The sequence below is a fragment of the Meleagris gallopavo genome, chromosome 5, assembly GCF_000146605.3.
Source record: "Meleagris gallopavo isolate NT-WF06-2002-E0010 breed Aviagen turkey brand Nicholas breeding stock chromosome 5, Turkey_5.1, whole genome shotgun sequence".
Classification (NCBI taxonomy): Eukaryota; Metazoa; Chordata; class Aves; order Galliformes; family Phasianidae; genus Meleagris; species Meleagris gallopavo.
In genome coordinates this window covers 27,181,497-27,188,124 of record NC_015015.2, presented here as the reverse complement: position 1 = coordinate 27,188,124, position 6,628 = coordinate 27,181,497, and the positions used below count along the sequence as shown (strand labels likewise).

General features: G+C 42.4%; 1 long non-coding RNA gene across 1 annotated transcript in view; it reads right to left on the bottom strand.

Annotated features, from left to right (window-relative positions):
• Positions 1-4,945: 4,945 nt before the first annotated feature.
• The window catches only part of LOC104911138, a 2,299-nt gene continuing 616 nt past the window's right edge, over positions 4,946-6,628 (bottom strand). The window contains exon 2 of the long non-coding RNA XR_793659.3: positions 4,946-5,328. This is a non-coding gene — a long non-coding RNA (uncharacterized LOC104911138). The remainder of the gene's footprint in view (positions 5,329-6,628) is intronic.

The following is a 6,628-nucleotide window of genomic DNA, read 5'->3' as shown; positions in this document are numbered from 1 at the left end:
CTACTTTGTTGCTCTTTTGCTTGCATGCTATGAAATTCAACAGCATTACAATTACATCTGAAACTGTTGCTTATTTCTAAATTCCCAATTTAGTGATATTATGTTTTTCTACCTGTGGACTCTGAACTGACTCCAGCAGTTTGTATTCCATTCTCTCCTCTGTACTTCCAATGCAGCTTGCATCACTGTATGATCCGAGAGCCTTCCAGAAATACATTACGTAATGCGGCTGTCACTTCTGTCACACGTGGTTCATTTTCTCTCTTTTTCTGAATTATTGGGTAGGTCAGATTTTTTTTTTGTTTCTAAACTGAAACAAATGGATGTAAGAACCTTTCATTTGTGATATGGCATAATAAAATCTCTATAGGTTTTCCTTCATGTACTGAATCTAGTATCTAGGAAGGCTGTGTACTTGCATGGTCAGATGTAAATAAATTAAATTACTTCCTAAAACTCCATTGCCAGGATTTTCAAGAAAGATTTCACTGAGGCTTTTTAGTCACATTTTTAAGGATTCAGAAAGAAATCATGATGTTATCAGAATTTGAAAGAAAACCAATAGCAGACTGCCCGCCTCTCTTGCTAACTGCAATATTGTTTCAAGACCATATAGATTAAAACTGTGTTGGTATTTCTTTTGCATTGCATTCTGATTCCCTTGTTTAAATTAATTTTGAAAATACTGAACACTTAAAATCATTGTGACCTGTACTGTGGTAGTATTTTTCTCTGAAAATAACATGTTGCTGTGTTAGTGCCTGAATGCTGTAATCTCATCAGAATGTTTGCACAATGGGTCTGAATCATGCTGGAGTGGCATCAATGAAGTGCCTTTTTCTAGCTCAGTGAGAAACTTCTGCAGCTTGGAATGGAATAGAGGTATGGACAGTACTTTTTAAAACCAACTCAGCTTCCACAAATTCCTATTTTGTGGGACATATTTTCATGTAGGGAGCTGTCTGAATATTATGGTCCGAACTGGCCTAGGTTAGGCCAGGCTGCAGTTTGGAAGGATAGTTCAGGGTCTGTTTGTATACTGACTGCTTAAGCAGCTGAATTTTGTAGGATGTTTGTAGTCTCCTCCATGCCTCAAAAGCAGCATGAAATAAAGCATAAAAATGTTTTGATTGTAACTTTAACAAGTGGACAGTACAAAGGAGGAGCCAACTGAAAAGGAAATGGGAGATAATGAACAGGGAGTGACTTTCTGTGGAGGCTCTTGGAAATGTAGATGAGTAAACAATGTTTGATGCAATACAGAACAAGGAACTATCAGAATGTTTCCAGCAGAGAAGAGATGTGGTCAGAGTAATTATCTACATAAATAATCTTAGGCTGTGGTTTCAAAGTTGCTAATTCTAGGCCTGTGTACACCCAGATCTCCTAGCACAGCTAAAATAGTCTAGACCAGGTATGGCCATGCTGTCATGTTGTTCTCACATCAGTTTGTGCCCATTCTACAGAGTTTTTCCTCTGCCTCTGCAGGGACTGACAATACCTGATGTTGTTTGAATGTCTGCTGGTACAAAATTATCCCATCAACATTTCTACTGATGAAATTTAAATTGGCAGAATGAGTTAAAATTGAATTAGTGGTTTCCATTTGATGGCTGTGGTGTATTTGATCGTTAATGGGAAGACTATAGTCAGCTTTACTGTATTGTCAAATCATGGCATTTACAGCTGTTAAAGGCTGTTGTGTTATGAGCTGTGCTGGTTAATGCTGGAGGGAAAGGTGTTTGGAGCAATTCAGTTATGGAAGAAAAAGACCTAAACAAAAGTCTTAGTTGTGTGGATGGATCAAAGGACTTTGTCTTACAGGTGCCTTGTAGCACAAGTCTAAATTTAGGCATAGCCTGGATGCTAGGATTTACACAGGTCTCAGCCAGAGCTAAAAGTTGACATAGAAGCTTGAAATGGATGGTAGGCTGGTGGTGTTATCCGCTGGTAACACAAAGAAAGAGGACAAAGAAGAGGACATCCAGGGAAGAGAAAGAACCAGGTTCTAGCTTTGCTGAGCTATTATGTCCTGCTAGTCATCCACAGAGAGAGAAAATGGTTATGATTTGAGTTTGTATAGATTGCTCTGGGGAAAGGAGAAGATCTGTAAATCATCTGCACAGAGATGGTAGTTGTATTTCAGATGTGATAACTCTGGGAAAAAAAAACGTGGGAGGATAAAAGCAGAAGACCAAGGATACAGCTCTGTGACGCAGCATGAGGAGAATCTGTCTAAGAACACTTGGAAGGAAGGCTAAATAGGTAAAATGAGATTTAAAGTGAAGCATGTTTAATTATGTCAGGTCAAAGACAGTGAGGCTCAAGTACATTTTTTTCTGAGCTCTGCTGAGCCTCTGAATGGCTTTGGTTAATCCACAGTGGAAATGGAGAAGTTTCTGGTAGTTTGATGTCTGTGGAGTCAGTCTACAAATGTGCCAGAGAGACAGATAGATAGGGAGATGGGGGGAGGTAAAGGCTTTTATTTATTCAAAACAGGCTTGTTTTTTTAAATTTTTATTTATTTATTTATTTATTTATTTTTGGATGGTGGGAAGTATGGGGAGATAGAAGGAAAAGGAGAGTGAGCAAGAAGATGATGTTATATTTTAGCCATAACATTAAAAAAAAAAAAAAGGAATTATTGAGTTTATTCCCTCTAACAGAAACTAGATCGCTTCTGGGTTTTTTGTCGTTTGCTTATTCATTCATTTCACAGAGCTGAAAGGTGGGAAGAACAAGCCATTTTCCCAATCATCCCTTGGGGCTGTTCAGCTTAAGATGTAGCTTTAACATGCAGCCGAGTCTATTTAATGACATGTAGATTCTGTAAGGAGGATTTACTTTTCTTGGCTTTGTGTTCTGTCACTTTCTTTGTACTGGTGCTGCTACTCGTTGGACCTGTTTGTCTACCACTTTGCAGAGTTCATTTGGCTCACAGAAGTGTCCCGATGAGTGCCAAAATCAGCACAGGCCAGTCAGGAGTGTGTAGCTGGGAGCAGGGTTCTGGGATGTATAGTGAATGTCACTTTCTCAGCAACCATGAGCTGAGGCCAACTTACTTTATCTTCTGGAACTAAGCCATTGAGGAAAGTTGATCAGCTCTTCAAGAAATGGAATTGTGAAATTCCTCTCCATTCCTACAGTGAAAGAGTAGGCAATTAATGAAGAAATATGTTGATGATGATTCATGTTAATACAACTCATCCTCATGGGATCAATCTGGCAGCTCACACCTCTGAGAGCTGATCAGATTCTTTGCAAAACATGCAAACTCTGGCAGATTCCTGCACTGACTGAGTTGCAGCTGATTCATTCTTTGGCTTAGGACATAGTTTCACTGAGATCTGGCTCTATGGTGAGCAGTCCAAGGAGTTAAACCACAAGAAAACTCTATTTTTTGCTACTAGCTTTCTGTTCACTAAATTCCTTGAATCAAACTGGCACCCATGTTTGTAGAAGTGAGGCAGCAGAAGGAAGGCTACAGGCAGAAGAGGGAAGCAGAACTGTTTTTTCAACCAGGGGCTAAGCCTTTAATTCACCTTGTTGCATTGTGAAACTGAGCCTTTAGGATGTGGCTTGACAGTTGATTTTAAACTGATGTCATTCTGACTTTTGACAAAAGAAATGGTCCTACTACTTCCCTGATATCAGCCTTATTAAAACAAATCCTGCTCAGAATTACTTATTTGAATATATAGTCATGGGGTTACTAGCATCCACAGGAGGAAGATAAATGACATTAGCAGTTGAAATGTGAGTTTGGCTTTCTTGTGTAGCTTGAGATGGGGCCCCAGAAGGAGTGTTATTAATGAGCTAGTGGGGACTACATGCAGCTCTCTGCTCATTGTCTGCTTACAGCAATTTAAGTCTTGACTGGAGCCTCTTTCCTTTGATATTCCACGATCATTGATTTTCCTTTGAACACTGAGTCATTTACTGTACTCTTCCCTCTGTTAAAGGATGAGCTAATGGGATTATAAAAATAATAATATATATATATTTTTTTTCTGTGATCAGCAGAACAAGCGAAGTCTGCTTTCCTATGGACTTGTCCTGATGTGGCACTGCTGTGTGGATTCTCTGATGTATATTAAGCAGTGTCTGCACATGCTCGCCATTTTATCAGTGGCAATTTTATTACGGTCTATCTCATTGACTCGGCTTTGCATTTCACAGCAGTCACCTTTGAAAGCTCTATCTCTCTGTACAAATTTAGATGGAATTGGGCAATGGCTTAGACATGCTTTTATGGCAAGGAAAGGGAGAAAGAAAGGGGATCCACAGGCAGAAGCGCCAACAGACTTCCTTAGAAAATCAGGCTAAAAATGAATCTTCTGTCTGCGGGCTCTTTAAAAAATCTCAGATCAGGTACCAGAGAGAGAAGAAAAGGTAAGTTTAGCTGTTTAGCATGTAACAGCCTCAGTTACCAGCTGCAACAGATTTCCCATAAGTAAGGTTATGCCAGTAGTTGGTGTCTACTCACTTGGTTACTTTTCCACTTGGTTACTTTTTACTCACTTGGTTCTTTTCTTCTGCAGTGTCCCCATCAGGCTTTGGGATTTTATTTTATTTTTTTTCCCCTGCCAGAGCACACTCATGCATCTGTTACTTTCATTTATTTTTACTTTAACATTCACACTTGAATTTATCAAGTATGTAGGTAGTAAGATAAGCTGTTAAAGAGACTTGTGGTTTACAGGACTCTGTTGATGTCAGTGATACCATAGAGAACAAAGGTTTTAGATGCAGCCAAGGATATAATTCCATTATTGTTCAAAAGCTAAGCTTGGGTATTACATCGTATCTTCTCTGCAAGACTTTCATTGTATGATAAATGCTAGGGCATTTTATATCCCCCTCCTTTATGATTTTACACAAAATTCCTATCACCTTAGAAACTAAAACAAACACTTTGTAAAAGGAAAGACTGGTCTATTTCAGATTTCTAGGTGGATGTCAGTTTATTTGTAACAGCACACTTCTAATAAACTTTGCAGATTTGTTCAGATTTTGTAAGTTCTTGAGTCTCTGACAGAGTTTTTACAGATACCCTTCACCCCCTGACAGGGCAATTGGGTTCTGCGGTCTTCACAGAGGGGTTCTGGGTCGTCTTCCTGTCCCTTGCTCTTGATAACATGGTCTCTGAAGTACATGTGTAGTGTCTCCAGATGTCAGCTTTTTTCAGCCCCAGCTCAGTTCCCTGTGCTCCTGTCATTAAGGAATGCTGGTGCTGCAGCAAGGGAGCAGGAAGTGGTCAGTCACGCTTAACAGGAATTGTGCTAATATCCTAGTGGTGCTCCAGGTCTCTGCTAGGTGATGATGACCCTGTAAAACAAAGCAGTACATGCTCTGGAGAAGGCAGGAGAATGAAGAGTGGGGGGTGGGAGAGAAGAAAAGGCAAAAGAACGTCTCCATCTGTGGGAACTCTCTGTTACAGGCAGTCCCCATCTAACTGTAGGAACTCTCTGTGACAGGCAGGCTACTCCAGTGTGTCCTCCTGTCTGTACACTGAATCATGTGATGAGCTTCAGAGTAGCAGCATCCTGCCCTGTGACCCGCATTTCAGCTCCCAGCTGTGTCTGCTACACTGATTGGCAAGGGGTGGGTGGAGAAGCCACGGCTCTTGTATGGCCGTGAGAGAGAAGCCCCTGTTTCTTGTGGGGATGAGTGAACCAGGTGAGAGTCACTGCAGCCTGGCAGATTGCACTGTTCTCTAGGCCCTGGTGAATAAATATAAAAATGAAGACAATTTTTTTTCCCTGTAGAGCAAGACTGTGGGGCTTTGCAGAAAGATAGCATGCAGGAGCTGTTACTTTCAGTTAAAAAGATTTGTGTGCACAAACCAGGCAATTTGACAGAAAACAAACTTCCTGAGGTGATCCCATCAGCTGTGAGCTCTGATACCACCTCACTGTGCTTGGGCTTGGGCCTGCTTCCCAGAGCAAGCAGCAGCTCAGGCCGTGACTGATCTCCCCCAAACTGAGCACTGCTCCATCTGCGCTTCCCCTGGGGACAGCCCCCATGCCGCAGCATTCTGCTAAACGCCAGCTGCTAGGGAGTTCTGCAGCAGGCAAAGAGTAAAACAGAATGGAGTTTGCGACGGAGTCAGAGCCATCGGAAGCAGTAATTCCTGTGGCTTTGGGGTCTCCTTTGTGCAGATGCAAATAGCTGGGGTCTGTCAGCACAACATTTGGTAATAAGGGGAACTGTGAAGAAATGTGAAGGAATGAGGCGCTCTGGCGTCTGTGCGCTCCCACGAGATCGGGGCTGGGAACTCGTTTGCTGTCACCGAGGCCCAATGGTGACAATCCCGAGCGGCTGCAGCTGCTCTCCGCGTGCCGGGCACGGTGTCACGTCTCCGCGGTTCCCCACAAGTGGTTCTCCCGAGCTTTGACAGAAAAGATCCCTCTCTTAAACCCTTATCCCTCTACACGCGATTTTCCCCTTTGTTTCCCTAAACCTGTCTCACACACTCCCTGCTAAGCAGGCGACGCTCCCGTTTCCATTTCCCACCCCGCCTTTGTTACTCTCTTCTCCCCACCGCTTCCTGTTCCTCGTTATCGCTCCGCTCCCCCGCGGCGCAACCTGCCGCTTCTCCCGCAGTCCTCCCGCCCGCCGCGGGCCG